Source organism: Rhipicephalus sanguineus, chromosome 2 (genome assembly GCF_013339695.2).
Source record: "Rhipicephalus sanguineus isolate Rsan-2018 chromosome 2, BIME_Rsan_1.4, whole genome shotgun sequence".
Taxonomy (NCBI): domain Eukaryota; kingdom Metazoa; phylum Arthropoda; class Arachnida; order Ixodida; family Ixodidae; genus Rhipicephalus; species Rhipicephalus sanguineus.
In genome coordinates, this window is record NC_051177.1 from 231175028 (window position 1) to 231191448 (window position 16421).

The 16421-nt window shown below is 51.0% G+C and overlaps 1 protein-coding gene across 3 annotated transcripts in view; it reads left to right on the top strand.

The window, feature by feature from the left end:
• The first annotated feature begins 547 nt into the window (after positions 1-547).
• Positions 548-16421, top strand: part of LOC119384163 (uncharacterized) — a 386807-nt gene continuing 370933 nt past the window's right edge. For 2 of the 3 annotated variants that reach the window (XM_049412787.1, XM_049412788.1), the window contains exon 1: positions 548-690. The gene's annotated coding sequence lies outside the window, so the exon portion shown is untranslated. The remainder of the gene's footprint in view (positions 691-16421) is intronic. The other variant, XM_049412789.1, reaches the window with a different exon arrangement.

Sequence of the window (16421 nt, forward strand, 5' to 3'; positions counted from 1 at the left end):
AAGGGAAGTGAGGAGGAGAAGGGGGACAGGAAAGAGTAAAGCGTAGCGCATACAGATTGAGCAAGAGATAAAGAAATGTGGAAAGACAATCAAAGGGAGAGAAAGAGAGAGAGAGAAGAACTAGGAATAAAAATAGAAAGAGCAAAAAACAGAAAGAGAGAGAAATACATGGAAATAAAGACAAAAAAAATCGGAAAGAGAGAAAAAGGGAGAGGAAGAAAGAAAGAGAAAACTAAAGAGCAACAAGGAAGGCCGCCCAGCTCCGTACTTCCTTCAGGCTTGACACCATTAGTGCGAAGCTGCGTTACTTTTTTTTGGCTATGACTTCTCAGCAAACCTCGCCACCAACTAGTTGGTTATTTTGTTTGAGCGTGCGACAGCGGCACGCGTTTAAACCGCCCCGCACAAAAAAAAAAGAGAGAAAATGCTGCGTGACACCTGGGAGGCTGACAGAGGGGCCCCTCTCCGCTTCCGGGGTAGATATTGCGAGCCACGTGCGGCACACTTGTGCCACATGCTGCGCGAGCTGGCTTTTTTGATTGCGATCGGACATCCGAGAAGTTCGCGTACAGCTGCGGAGCACCTAGTAATAAAATACGGGAAAGGTGTTTTTCAGCATTTGTTTTATACAGGGCGTTTACAATAGCGCACGTGGCAGCCGCACCGAGCTTCATCGGGGTCGTCGTGAAGGTACAGTGTTTCACCTTATATTGACTGCTGTCGTCCAATGCACAAAATTCCTCCGAAACAGGCAGCCGTAGTTCTCTAACGATGCAAGAAATCACCTGAGCACAGTCCAGTGCTGCCGTCTTCGCTATTTTAGCCGAGTCTTCTTAATTACAAAAAAGATCCTGCGGTTAATGTGGTGCTTGTGTATCCAAATTCCGCTACTATGAAACCCGAGGAAGCGCGTAGCACGGGCGCCTAGCGATTCCCTTGGCTCTCGACCTTGCCAGCGCCTCGGCAAGCGCCTGCTTGCCGAGCCCTATCTTGCACGGCGTGGGTATCAGCCGGCTCTCTCAGAAGCGTTTTTCGCGATTTTACATAAATCATTGTAATTAATTCTTGGTTACTTCTGTTCTGTATTGGTCACCACTGCGTAACCATGAGACAGTGGTTGGCCGACAAGCCGGGCACGTACTTGAAATATGAACTGCGTTCAAATGCCGTTTCAATTTGCCTAAACAGCTCACGCATTTGAAATCACTGCAATTATATGCTGACGCGATGCAGTCGTCTGCGTTTCGTATTTTTCGCACTGCTAGCTGCACTGCTAGCTGGTATGCTTGCTAGTCGTACAGCTGCCGGCGGATACATCCGGCTGCTGCTGCTTTTGCTCTTCAGGCTGGCTTACCGGCAAACAGTTATGGAATGCTTTATTTGACATTCCAATTACTTCACGCTAACCCCTCGTTTCGGTTAATCAAGGTCTTTTCACAACAAGCGAACATAGGCTTACGAAATCAATGAAAGGCACGATAAAGGCTTTCCTTTCGTGAATGTTCATTTCCACTAGTCGGCATGTTTCGCTATGCCTAGCATCACGATTGGTTGAAAGATTCTTTTTCAGAACCACTCTAGCTTGAGCACTCGGGTGTTCACTAAGTATTTCGTTCGTCACGAACGAAATACTTAGTCGCTGGCTTTTGCCACTGCTTGGCCGCCTTCGGTAAGGCTATGTCCAGCATTAAGAGACATGTGGTCATTTTCAAACAACTCTAGTGTAGGAAGCTTTTGTGAATGAGGAGCACACACCACCTCGTGCGCTGGTGTGGTGGCGTCACTCCTCAGTTCACCTGGTGACAGGAGAAAGAAAAAAGCGGATGTCCTTCTCCTAACACATAATTTCAGCCAATACATTTTTGGGCCAAAGTCAGTGCTTCATCCCAGGCCCGTATCCAGGAGGGGTGGGGGGGGTGCTAGCGGAATTCTGATGGAGGGGGCTGTTTTACCGAAAATCAAAAATGAAAGTAAGTGTTTTCCAAGGCCTTCAGCAAATGGGTCGCCCCCGAAAAAATTTCGTGGCTACGGACCTGCTGCATCCACCTCACTTCTGCACATTTAACGGTGGTTAAAGTGCTCGACTGCTGACCCGAAGGTCGCGGGATCGAAACCCGGCCCTGGCGGCGGCATTTTCGATGGAGGCGAATAGCTTGAGGCCCGTCTATTTAGATTTAGGCGCACGTCAAAGAACCCCAGGTGGTCGAAATTCATAAGCATATTGTGGTTTTGGGATGTTAAACCCCAACAATTACTATTATTACTATTTCTCCGTGGGTCGTGAGACGCAAGAGAAGACTAGACAGTGTTCTCTCAGCAATGTCTCTGGCTCGCGGCGCACCGCAGTTCAATTATAGGAGTGGAAAGTGTGCTACGGACATCATGGGGAACATAGAAATTGCCGCAACGCATACGACAGTATACTAAGTTGCTCAGAAAAAGTATTTACAGATACTGCGATCCCCAAAGGGAATTTTAGCAGGGTGGAAGTTCAATATTGCCGCGCGCTTAATATGCCAGCGAGAAATAGGCAGACGAAGACGCAGTAACTCTCACGCCAGTGCCTTTTTGGTCCTGCTGGTTTCCCTTCCATGAGCGCTGCTTGCCCCGGTGGTCGGTTAATCCCGACAGGCAGCTGTAGTCCATGGTAGCCCCCAGGTGGGCTGGCCTCCACAACCTTTTTGGTCCTGCTGGTTTCCCTTCCACGAGCGCTGCTTGTCCCGGTGGTCGGTTAATCCGGACAGGCAGCTGTAGTCCATGGCAGCCCGCAGGTGGGCTGGCCTCGATGACCTTTTTGGTCCTGCTGGTTTCCCTTCCACGAGCGCTGCTTGCCCCGGTGGTCGGTTAATCCGGACAGGCAGCTGCAGTCCATAGTAGCCCCCAGGTGGGCTGGCCTCGACGACCTTTTCGGTCCTGCTGGTTTCCCTTCCACGAGCGCTGCTTGCCCCGGTGGTCGGTTAATCCGGACAGGCAGCTGTAGTCCATGGTTGCCCCCAGGTGGGCTGGCCTCGAGGACCTGTTTGGTCCTGCTGGTTTCCCTTCCACAAGCGCTGCTTGCCCCGGTGGTCGGTTAATCCGGGCAGGCAGCTGCAGTTCATCGTAGCCCCCAGGTGGGCTGGCCTCGAGGAGTTCTTTTATTCTGCTTGTTCCCCCTCCACCCGCTGCCTCCCCGGTGGTTGGTTACTCCGGACTAAAGTCCCTAGATTTTTCCCTGTTCTTTAAAGGAAAAATCTAGAGACTTTACTCCGGACAGGCGGCAGCCACGTGGCACCGCAGGTAAACCGGCCAGGCGGCAGCCACCTGGCAATCGCAGGCGTCAGGAACGTCTCCTTTCTCTCCGCCTTCGGGGAATGCATGCCCGATCACAACACACAGCGCTGACTTTCAACAAAGTCAGCGCTGTGTGTTGTTACCTTCCTCTGTCCTTGTCCGTTGCGGTGTTCGTATATTCAATCAATGATGCTTTTCACTTGCAGCAACCTATTATGCAATAAAATTTGTTCTCTGTATCGACTGATCTGCTAGCAAAACAGTTACATCACCCGCGAGTAGCAGGAAAGCATTGCATATCGTTGGTGTGCAGCAAAAATATCCTTACCTTTCATGGCTTGCGGGGCTTTTCATCATCGCAGTCACGTTTAACCAAAAGACAAATCATCATCAAACGTGGACGGTGTTGTGCCAGAGCACCTGACCGAACGGGGAAACGAATAAACACCTGCACTTCGTTGGAAGTCAACGGCATCGCGGTCAGCGTCTGCCCTGCGACCAAGAAAAGGGCCAGCTCCTGCCACCTGGAAGCAGGGATAAACCCCTGCATGCTTTGTCTGCATTCCCGGAAAACGGCGTCTTCGCCCAGCCGGCCCCGTCGACTGACGCCAGTCGTTCTCCCAAGCTACCCAGCTACGGAAAGCAGCATTCCTGAGGACGATGGAAAGGCTGCTCAACACCTGCGGCCAAAAGGAGGGTTTCATCACAAAGGTGCCTTATTTAAGACCAGGCTGGTCCGTTATAATGGAGACGCCGACTTGGTTGAGCTGGCAGGCTCTGTACCGCATAAACTGCGATAACCTGCTATAACCTGCTATAACCTGCTATACCTGCCATAAACGTTGTTACTGTTTCATAAACGTTTTGCCTCCTTGTCCTGCTCCTCAGCGATAAGTCCGATCTTCGGCTACATCGGCTCGCCAGCCTCCCGGCTTTCATCGACACGAAACCCGCATTCATAACAGTGGTGGCAGCGGCGGGATACCACGACTCCGTATCTCGAGCTGCGCACCCCAGGGCCTATACCCTATTTCTTAAAGGGGTCATGAACCACTTTTCCAAGTAGTGATCTAATGGCCTCAGTATCGGAGTGTACTGCCTCCCGAATCGATTGCCGCAAAAATTTCTCGAATCCGTCAAGAATCAGCGGAGTTACGGGGGTTTGGCGCACGCTCCCAGCGCTTTCTCTCTTTTCTCGTGCCGACGAGCGCACTGAAAGCTAGACAGGGAGGGATGGCATGGGGGAAAGAAGTTACGCCAGCGCGCGTCATGAAACGCGATCGCTCTCCCGCTGTGATTCGCTTGCGCGAGTGCGGCGCCGGCAAGTGGCGGCATTCCGCGGCAAGAAGCGCATCTGATCCGAACGCCGCTCTCGATTTACGTCGGCTATCGGCCAATAAGCATGCTATGTCTTTGCGACGTACAGCGGACAGACGCCCCGCCCACCGACGAGAGTGAGAACCGGCCTCTGTTTGAAAAGAGGGTGCCTGGGGAAACGGCAACTTCGCGCTCCGCTTGTGGCCATTACGCGGCGCGCACGACTGTAATATTTGGCAGAGCAGTTCATAGCCGTGTCAGCTTTCCGCAGGATGTGTTTTTTCAATCAGCCCAAGGGGTGCTTCATGACCCCTTTAACAGTGGAGGAAAGCGGTGGGATACCGCAACCCCAATTCATAACAGTGGTTGGCAGCGCTGGGGTACGCTACCCTCATCTCAACGTTTGGCTGCGATGGGATACGCTACCCTGATCTCAACGTTTGGCTTTGGTGGGATACGCTACCTCAACGTTTGGCTGCACGGGGATACCCTGATCCCTACGTTTGGAGAGCCGGAGCGGATCCCTGCAGGCCCGAGGCTCGAGGACGACCACGACACCTCTCGACGGCAGCTACGAGTTCGACCAGGGTCAGCTACTTTGGTTGGGTGAGTGCCCAAGGTTTACTGGTCATTTCGCCAGACCTCTCTAGCACAGGCAGGTGTTAGGAGAGTTTGATTCATTTTACTCACTTCGAACCACGATATTAGTTTTAAAGTAAGAGTAAAGTTTGTAGAAAGGCATCACGAGGGACGAGATCGCGATGGAGAAGTACCTAGTGCAGGATCTCCTTGAAATTTTTGAGGACTTGGGCATTTCCGCCGGGTCCGCAAAAACGAAGGAAACGATTCTCGAGGTGATGCGGACAGAGAACGTGACCATCGAGGAAGCTGACGAGACTTGGGAGGAGATTTGCGAGAAAAAGCGGAAGGCAGAGGAACGCGAAAGGCGCGAAAAGCAGGAAGCGGAGGAACGCGAAAGGCGCAAAAGACGGGAGGCAGAGGAACGCGAAAGGCGCGAAGAGAGGCAGGCTCAGAGGCGTCGCGAAGAGCGAGAGCATGCTCTTAAAATGAGAGAGCTTGATCGTAAAATTGAGGCGATTAAGTGGCAGCGAGCACAGTACCAACTCAAGATCTTCGAGACAGGCGAGAACATTGCGTCTTTTCTCGTTAAGTTTGAAAAGGTCTGCGAGGAGGTTGGTGTTAGCCAAGACCTTTTGGTGGAGAGGCTTCTCGCGTTGCTCCCGTGCCGAGTCGCATCTGTTTTAGAGCGCTTATCCGCTAAGGAAGCGCATGACTTTGATAGAGCTAAATATGCTTTGTTCAGCCACTTTGCTGCTTCAAGTCCGGCTGACTGCGAATGTAGAGACTATAGGTACAGCGCTGAAGCGCGTAGCAAAGCGCTAGAAATTGAGGCCCGTCTCAAAGCACGTGTGGACGAGGCGCTTCGCAAGACGAAAGAGGAAGAAGCGCTTCGCATGGCGCAAGAGGCTGAGGCGCTCCGCAAAGCGCGTGAGGATGAAGCGCGTTGGAAAGCGCAGGAGGACGAGGCGCGCCGCAGAGACCAAGAGGTCGTGAAGCGTCGCAAAGAGCGAGAGGCGGAGGTGCTTCGAAGGGCGAAAGTGGCCGAGGCACTTCGTAAAGCAAGGCGCTAGAGGGAAAAGCGCGTCAGAGAGAGCGTGAGGATGAGACGCGCCGCGAGGACCAAGAGGTCGAGAAACATCGCGACGCGCTGGAGGCTGAAGCTCGTCGCGAGGCGCAGGACGCCGAAGTGCGTCATGGTGATGAGAAGGCCGACTTCGAAGGACAAAGAAAAGGTTGTACTCGCGACATTAGTACACCGCCACGAATTGAGACATCTCAAGGCGAGCCGGCTAGGCTAGAAACGTCGGAACTATCGTTCTGCCAGAAGCGCAGACACCAATAAGCGATCCCGAGGATCAGCTAGTTGAGCAGTCTCAAGCTTTGGCAAAGCAAATCGAATGCAGCGTACTTGCGAGTACGAGGGCCAATGCTACGAGCGTTGCGAGCCGTTTGGTCAGAAAAAGGCGTTGGCGAAAACGCGTGAAGGCGAACGCGAGAGCGACGAGTGGCGTTAAGCGCACTAAAGTGGATGGCGCGATGACGTCATGTCTCGTGACGCCAAGCTCCAGGTTGGGCCTAAGAAATCGAGAAGGCCCGCTAAGAAAAGATGGAAGTTGAGACAGCTGCGGAGATCTAGATTTGACGTCGAGCACACTAAAGGGGGCAGGCACGATGACGTCATCTCTCAAGACGCCGAGTTAAAGGCTGGGCTTCAGATCACGAAGAGTCCCACCAAGAGAAAGGTCAGGCAGGAGATTCCAAAAATTCCTGCTGGAAAAAGTTGAGACTCCTGCGGAAACTGAGATTAGGCGTGAAGCGCGTCGCGAAGAAAAGAATTTCAGTGAAATTCAGACGCCGAAGTCTTCACCTGGTCTCATCCTTTTCACGACCTAGTCGGGGCAGGAGCGCAGCGAGGTGTCGCGTACACCGTAGAGATGGGTCGCTCAGGAGCGAGCCGGCTCTTTTGAGCGGCTCTTTTAACACGAAAGTGTTTTATGCCGGGGTCCACCAAGTACTTCCGTCACGGTTATGACGTTGATAAAATGGACGCCAACGGGTGAGAAAGAAGAAACTAAGAAAAAGATCCGGCGCTGGGAATCGAACCCACGACTTTGCGGCCGCGACGGTGAGCGCCCAACGCTCAACCGACTATGCCAACGTGGCAGATGACGGACCTAAAGCCCCTCCATCGCGTCTACTGCCGCTTTTTTAAGTACCGCCATCTATTGTTCGACGACGACGCCCACTTCCGGAGCTTCCGGAAGGAAGTTCTTGAGCCACTTTCTTCCGCTTTTTCCTTCCATCTTGTTTCTGCGCACGCATGTGCACACGCCAGAAAGCTCATATTTGCTTCTCCGTTTCGCAAGTGTTGTTGTTTTAAGGTTCGTCGTAAACTGCCTGCCGCCGAGCGAGTTTTCGCTCGGTGTTTCTGCGTCGCGAGGGCATGGGCGGGCATCAGGCGGGCATGGGGCAGGTGCATCAACCGGAAAAGCAGCAGAAACATCATGGCGGCACTTCGGCTTCCGCTATGCGGGGAACCGGTGTAAAGGGAGAGGGGGCGGACGAGTTGGCGCTACTTAACCTAGCCGGCGGAAAACGCATGGAGGGGCTTTAGACGGACCCTCCACGAACGCGCCTTATATCTTTCACACATTCTCTCTCGTACGGTGCTCTCTGTTGGCGGTGTAGGTAGGCCGCGCGGAGCGGGGCGGTGCCGCCGTCTGTGAGAGGTAAAAAGAAGTAATGCGTCAACGATCTACATTTACTAGCGCTTACTCCGAGATTGCGCGTAATATCGGAGGTCATGGTTAAAGCGCCTCGATACCCGCGAGGGACACTTGCCGCGCTGGCGTCGCCGAGGGAAGCTAGACGCAGTTACGTTCTTTCCCTTGCTTTCGCTTCGTGTTAGCCTGCGCCGTCTCATCGGATTAGTGCAAGTTCCACGTGCACCAACGGGGTTTCTCCGCCGCCGGCTGCTTCGATTGCGAGAGCCCCGACTAACATAACTGCTGCAATACGCGTTGCAAAAAGGAAGCAATTTCGACGGGCGAATGTCGTGCCTTGGTGGAGCAAGACAGAGGCCAAAAGGACGCACGCGCTTGTGGCTCAAGCTACGAACCTCTGCCTCCCGTGTTGCGGAAGCGCAGTGTGTTAGTGCATGCATGAACACAGGCGTCGGTAACCCATTACTAGTAAGCGCACACCGTGCTGCTTCTCTCCTTAATTGACAACGTTTTGAAGAAGTGCATATCGGGTACCAGTGTTGATTATGAGCTTGTTGATGTCATCTTTACGCGCGATTCAAGATTCGCTGATTCCAAATATATGTTCACAACTTCAGCTACCACAGCGGTTTAATCATGATCATGGGCGTTAGTCGTCGCGATAGAGACATGCCACTAGGCGTCAACATGGGTGTATCGACGTCAAACGGTGCTATAGCTGCCAAACACCAATAGACATTGTAGAAGCTCTCATATATCACTACACGATAAGCACAACCTCTGTGGAGACACGTTTCACTTTCGTGTTATACCGATTCCTATGGCGGAGGGATCAGCCATGTTTTTTAAAGAGCGGGTGATCCGCGGCTCAGTCAAAGTGAGCGGCGGTTCTTTGGGAAAGGGGGAAAGCCGGTTCTCGCTCGTTCAGTGAGCCGTGCTGAACCGATCTGCTCAGAGAGCCGGGATGAGCGGTGAGCCGGTGAGCGCATGAGCCGGGCGGTACAGTAGTGCATTGTCGGTAGCCGGCTCTCTCTCGCTCAGTGAGCCGTGTTGAACCAACGCCACTAGGTGTTGTTCGTTGAACCGGTCGAGCCGCTTCGTTCGAGTTCGCGTTCCTTGAGAGAGGTACGCTACGCTGGCTTTTACGCCACCTATTGGGGATGACAGAAAGCAACTGCCCTTTCGTCCTTGCTCACAACAGTCGCGCCATGGTCGCAGCCAACAACATTTGAGAAGGGACAATCAACGTAGTCGCAGCATCCTCGCCTTCGGCTTCCTCCGCGGTGCCCACCGGCCGCTCCATGTTGTTATCCAGAGGCGTGCACGGAAGTTTCGTCATTGGTTTCACTTTCGTTTACTGGCCGACGAGTGTTGGCCGCTGCGGGCAGACTCGCGCTACTTGCTCGCTGTGTGTAAAGCCCTGGCTTCAGCTGTGTGCGGTGCACGTGGCAGTTCATCGTGAGCTGGTGCAACTTGTCGAAGACCAACAGATGAACGTAGTTTACGTCCTGGTTTTAGTGTACCGTAAAATCCCGAGCAAGTACCCCCCTACGGTAGGGAGCATATCTAGGCTTCCCGAGTCACGCGGAAGCACGTGGCACTGAATTGCGTCTCCAGAACATTTTGCAGAGGGGTGCATAAGCGAGGGGGGGGGGGGAGAGGACATCCAGCAGCGACCAGCGCACGCCGCGGAATTTCAGGAGGGGGAGGCCAGCCTCCTTCTTGCCTCCTCTCCCTCCTAGTGTTTTCCCTTCCTCCGTTGATTTAGGTGAACCGTGAACCGGTGAGCCGTTCAAATGAGCCGGTTCACTTAAGTGAGCTGAGCCGTTCGGAGCCACTCACTCAAGTGAGCCGCTTTGCCCATCTCTAGTACACCGGAATAGCGACAAAGGCTGTTCTCCACAGTGGCGAAAGGGTAACGGCTTAGCCCGGAGGGGTACAATGGGCAGACAAAACCGCTGGTCTGCCGGTTTGTCTGAGTTCGGCGACCACGGTACAAAGGTAGCCGCGACTAAGTCTTTCGGACAGGTTTCTTCCCTGTTCCTTTGTCGAGATCGGACTCCTCGAAAAGGGTGGAATGCGCGTCTCCCCAGCGTTCGTCTGAAGGGGGTGCCGTATGGAGATAAGCACAGTACAATGACGGATCCCAAGACTTTCTCTTGTATCCAGTTTTGGTAACTAATTTGCGTGCTTACATTTGGTCGTCTGCTGATGAGTAAGGAATGCGTCAATGTTTTTGTAAATTTTAATTTCCTCCTCATTTGCAGAAGCAAACATTGAGATGTTCGTTTGCTTATTTGTTTGTTGTATTAATATTTAGAGCCATTACCGTTAACGCTAGTGTAAAGGGCTGTGAATGGTTTTAAAGGAGATGTAGGCTAAGTTGAAAGCCTCCGTTTTAGATACCTTTGTTTCGACAGCTAGAAACATAGCTGTTAGCGCTCGAGTAGAGCACAGCTTTTCGTAGTGGTTATAGAGATGAAGGCTGAATGATAAAAGCCTCTGTTTAACGTACTACTGATCGGTTTTGCGTTACGTGTTAGTATGCGCGTCAGTGTAATTTTAGTTTCTCCTTGATTTGTGTTAAACGCGTGAGTTTGATTTCCAGTTTTACTTCGTATTTAGTTTGAAGCGCTTTGTTTTCTTGATGTAATAATCATTTGCCGAGTGCAATGAGCGAAAGCGTTTCAGCGAAAGGCTAGTGTTATTTATCCTGAGAGGTTTGTTGACAAGCATCCAGAACGCTTGCGAGCGGTGCCAAGGCGCACGATTTGGGAAGCACTTAGTGAACTGTTCGTAGTTTTGGGGCAAAATTGAGTTTTCCCCAGCTGCTTCGATTGTCACAAATCTGCCGATGTCACCATTGAGAATCGCTCGCGAAGAAATTCTGATTGGTTTTAGCAGTGTCACGTACTGACACTTAGCTAGATGCACGTCCTCACTTTGGTATTTTTCTTGAAATACGTTGCTCGTGATGTTTTAATTTTAGCTTAGCGTAATCTCGAGGAAAATGTTTTGTTCTTGTATGCTGGTCTGGCAATTTGATCAGCATTTGGAGGGCACTTGATTTGGCCAGAGTGGTTTGGCTTTGTGTTGAATCTTGGCAGTTCCAGTGAACCGCTGCTGAGCCATGGAGGTCACTCCTCGAGGAAAGAGCGGTACGGCCACAGTTGACATCGGTCAACCAGCACCGCATCATCCGAGCTGCGTTTGAGAGCTCGAACTCTGGATGCATTGTCTTGTGGCGGGGGTGCTGTTGTGCCAGAGCACCTGACCGAACGGGGAAACGAATAAACACCCGCACTTCGTTGGAAGTCCACGGCATCGCGGTCAGCGTCTGCCCAGCGACCAAGAAAAGGGCCAGCTCCTGCCACCTGGAAGCAGGAATCAACCCCTGCATGCTTTGTCTGCATTCCCGGAAAACGGCGTCTTCGCCCAGCCGGCCCCGTAGACTGACGCCAGTCGTTCTTCCAAGCTACCCAGCTACGGAAAGCAGCATTCCTGAGGACGATGGAAAGGCTGCTCAACACCTGCGGCCAAAAGGAGGGTTCCATCACAAAGGTGCCTTATTTAAGACCAGGCTGGTCCGTTGTAAGAGAGACGCCGACTTGGTCGAGCTGGCAGGCTCTGTACCGCTATAAACTGCGATAACCTGCTATAACCTGCTATAACCTGCTATACCTGCTATAAAAGTTGTTACTGTTTCATAAACGTTTTGCCTCCTTGTCCTGCTCCTCAGCGATAAGTCCAATCTTCGGCTACATCGGCTCGCCAGCCTCCCGGCTTTCATCGACACGAAACCCCCATTCATAACAGTGGTGGCAGCGGTGGGATACCACGACTCCGTATCTCGAGCTGCGCACCCGAGGGCCTATACCCTATTTCTTAACAGTGGAGGAAAGCGGTGGGATACCGCAACCCCAATTCATAACAACGGAGAGGTAGACTTCTTTTATGGAGCGGAAAGTAATATCTGGGGTTTTACGTCCAAAACCACGATATCACTCGAGAGGCGCCGTAGTGGAGGGCGCCGGAAATTTCGACCATCTGGTGTTCTTTACCGTGTACTGACATCGAACAGTACGCGGGCCTTTAGCATTTCGCCGCCATCGAAATGCGACCGCCGCGGCCGGGATGAAACTTGCGACCGTCGGGTCAGGAGCCGAGCACCATAACCACTGCTCCACCGCGGCGGACGGACTGCAGGGTTACCAGATGGTGCGAGCCTCAAACCGCCAAATTGGACTCCGAGGTAGCCAAAACATAGCCCAACGCGAAAATTTGAAGTAGCCCAAATATAGCCAAAATCAGCAAATGTATGCGTGAATCCGTTGTATTGCGTAATATTTTTTCTGCTATTCCATCCACAATGATTGAGCGATGGCTGCAGAATCTAGAAATTTAAGTGCACGAAAGTGGCCGAAATTTAAGTAAATTTAAGTGGACGAAATGACAAACTGCCACCGACAGGGTCACTGAACCTGCACCTTCGGATGGGCGCTCCCCACGTGTCACGCGATCTGCTAGCTTTCACAATCATGTGCCCACTTCCCCTTTTTGGGAGACTTGAAAATATGCGCCAATGACTGACCAAGCGCCAACCTCACCCCCCCCTCCTTTCTCTCCCTCTCGACGTTTTTTTTTTCAACCTGTTCTCCGCCACATAATCCTGCAGCAGCGGTTCCTGAGAGTCTTTAGATATGTGCACGATTTCTTAGTACTTGTACAGTGTGATGTCTCGGGGTCGCATTGAAGAACGTTTTTCCACCCTTGTCAGAACACGTGAAATCTCAGACAGACAACCTCCGATTCAGTAAAAACTGTAAATGCACGCGTATTCAAGAAAGCATTTCATAAGAAACACAGGTGTGCATTCTACTTAGAGGCACTTTCGCTGTTATCTTGAATTTTGGTCTGGGAATGAGCAAGAGGGCCCCCTCCACATCTTTCTTATTATCTTTCACTGAGTGGAGGGGGGAAAGGGGGGGGGGGGTGATTGCTCGGCATTTTACGGTAGTAGAAGTCAAGAAAGTCTAGAGAAAACGTGAGCGATCAACATGGTTTCAAACTGACGACACGTGAAGCCCTTTCTTGGGCTACGTCTCCAGGTGCTGGGATCGTTCAACACACTGGAATGTTTTGATGACGGGACCTATTAGCGGCATGCGCATGTAAGCCTTGGCGTTCTTTGTATAGAGCTTTTTAACAAAGAGAACGATCACCACCTTTCTTGGCTTCTGCACAGGAGTACAAAAGCTGACATCGCGCCTCGGTACTGCATTTTTGGGGGGTCAGGCATGTTAACAACGGCCCAAAGGGGCTTATGGCGGCGGCCAGGGGGCCTTTGTTGACAAGGTGCATTAGAGTTACTTGAGTCCTGGGGACCCACAGAGGATCGCGTACGCACGCTCCTGCTTTCCTTTGTATTCTCCATGGGTGCAGCTGCTGGGAGTCCCCGGCACTTGTAAGTCAGGAGGTACAGACGAGCGCAAGAACGTGCGTGCGTAAGCCGTTTGGGGTCCCGATACTAAAATTATCTACATTTTGTAGCTTTTTGGAATTCTTGCCTAGTCGATAGCAATGTAGCCCAAAAATAGCCACATAGCCAAAGAGAAAAATTCGACGCCAACTCGAACAAACAGTAGCCCAATTTGGCTATTAATAGCCCAATCTGGTAACCCTGGGACGGAGCGAAAAGAAAAACTCGTGTGTGCCGCTGCTCAATGGCGTGGTGTGTCGAACCGGAAGCCGCCGCATCCCATGGTTCCCTGCGACTGATCATTTTATGGGTCACCTACTCAATGCACACGTGAGAGAGGATGCTAGTTAATTGAGAAAATCCATCAGGTTGTCTTTGAAAATGTTTGATTGCAATGCAGTCTAGGAAATAAAAAATACTTCGTGTGAAAATTTGTCGGCCATTTTTTAACAATGTCCGGATGCTATGACAAGGCCCGTGTGAGGAGGAAGAAGAGGAAAAGTAAACGCTGATTGGTGGTTTGCTTGCGCAGCAGCGGCGAAAAATAGCTTTGGGGAGTGATTCGGTTGCCAGGAGAGAAACGATGACGCTCCGCGGGAGGAAGAGGTAAAAGCGGCGTCTCGCGAGCGGTGAGCGGCGCTCGTGAAAGCGCCGCGCCGCCAGTGTGTTTGTACCAAGGAGGTTTAAAAAAAAAAAAAAAAACTTCTGGAGTGGAGGTCCCCTATGCGCACCCACGCGAGCGGTTGACGCCTGGGAAACCGGTTGGCAGCCATTTTGCTCCAGGCAAGAGGCAGCGCAGCTTGTGCGCGGGCAGCGTAATTGTGAGCTTCCGCGGGGGCATTTCAGCATGAGAACTGGATAGTTAAGTGTCACTTATTTGGCGGAATTTTTTTTGTCCTGCAAGATTAAGAAGGCAGCTTTTTACGCCATAATACATAGGGTGAAGCGCGCCTGATAACACGTAGAATTCGCTGCCAGCATTCCCGAAATCAAGCACATGGTGGAGTTAATAAATGGTACATAAAATTTTATTCATCCCCGGCTTTTATACAATTTCAAAAGAAAAAAGAAGAATATACAATGTGGTTTTACGTGAATCGATAAAGCAACAAATCCAAAATAACTTCAAAATGCATCATAATGCAGACAGTAATGAAACTAACCGTATGAAACACGCGCCCTTAAAAACTAAACACAGCAAAAGAAAAGATGGAAAAGCAGAGCAGTTGACCAGTTGCAGCAGCTCTTGTTTACGCTCGTCCACAATTTTTTAAAAATAACAGTCCTTGTCAGCAGCGTTCTTACTCCGCTCTGGGAGTTTTAAATGCGAAGCATTTCTTAGCGAACCTTTGGCACATTCAGCGTTTCTATCTACAAGTCTATCTACCTAGCCACCTACGCCTGGGTACTTTCATGATCGCCTCCTTAACTTGGTGTAAACCAAAATCGGCATGCGAGGGTAGAGGATTTGACAAACATGGCTATCGGATCATGACATAAATACGGGAAAATCCTGTCGCGTACGTCGTCAAACCCTTTCCTCCAAACACGTGTGGCACATAGCCGTTTAGCACTGGCCGCGGTGTACGGTTACGCGCCACAGGTGATTGACAGTTTATATCTACCTAGGAACGGCGAAAAAAAAAAAGACATTAGTAACTTAAATGCGAGAGCGTTAAGCAAAACCGACATCAGCAGCGTTGACCTGACGAATGGAAAGAATAAATATTAGGATCACAGCAGGAATCGAACCCAAGCATTCTGCGTGGCAATCAAGCATTCTGCCACAGAGGCACGTCAGGTATATAGACTGGTTTGGAAAAACAGCCTACGCAGGTGTAATGGCGGTGCAACGTCAAGTGTGGTTGAGGTGCTGGCTATCTAATTTTGCAAGAAAGCAATGCACATTACGCATGTACTCCTACTATACAGACATCATATGAGATTAACGTCTGTGGTCCCAGTGTTGGCTCCGCTTTTATAGCAGTGTAATAAACATTACATTTGTATTTCTATGTTTCAGCTATATTGAAGCATTGCTCGACCCCAGAGGAATACATTAACGAAAGTTACGTATCATATCCACATGGTTACACCATAATGTGCACTTAGTTTCCGTAATACGGACATTATGTACTCTAACGTGAGGGCTGGCGTTACATTTCACCATAAAGTTACCCTTTAAACGCCAGTGTTGTCGACGTGCCTGGTAAGCCCACGATGTGCAAACAGCTACTACACTTACAAAAACACGTTGATCCACCTCGTAACGCTTGGCTCAAAGCCATAAAATACAGCATAGAAGTACGTGCTGACTGCTTCGCATGAAACAGATCCCCAGAAAGCGTGGGATCTGCCGAATTTTTTTCCGGTTGATTTCTTTTGAAATGTGGTGAAGCCTGATTTCACAGCGAAAGCTGTTATCAGATCACAAGGGCAGTGGGGTGTCCGCCGCCGGTGTCCGTAACTACTATCGCGCGAAATAAGAAAAATCAAATAAAAATAAACAGGCGCAGGTGGGATTTGAATCCGGGTCCTACGCGTGACAGTTGAGTATTCTGCCAGAGAGCCACGCTAGTGACTGGAACTCCTTTGCAAAGACATCCTTACAGGCGTCATGTCGGGCAAGGAATCACGTTAAATGTGTAATGTATATGTGTCAGAAGAGTAAAATAACGACCAGGCGTCACACAATGCTAATTGCGCAACGAGTGACCGGGTCGTTAAATGCTTTAAATCCATTACAAAAGGCTCAGCCATAATTCTTGATCGTCATCAGCCACCAGGAGCGTAGCCAGAAATTTTTTTCGGGGGGGGGGGGGGTTCAACCATACTTTGTGTATGTTCGTGCGTGCGTTTGTTTGTGCGCGTGTATATATACGCAAGCAAAACTGAAAAATTTCGGGGGGGGGGGGGGGGTTTGAATTCCCCCAACCCCCTGGCTACGCCCCTGTCAGCCACAGGCAGCATCAACAAAGTTCACATAATGCGTTACAGATGTGTAGCGGGTACCTCGCTTATCCGCAGAAAGACGAATAATGGCATAGTGA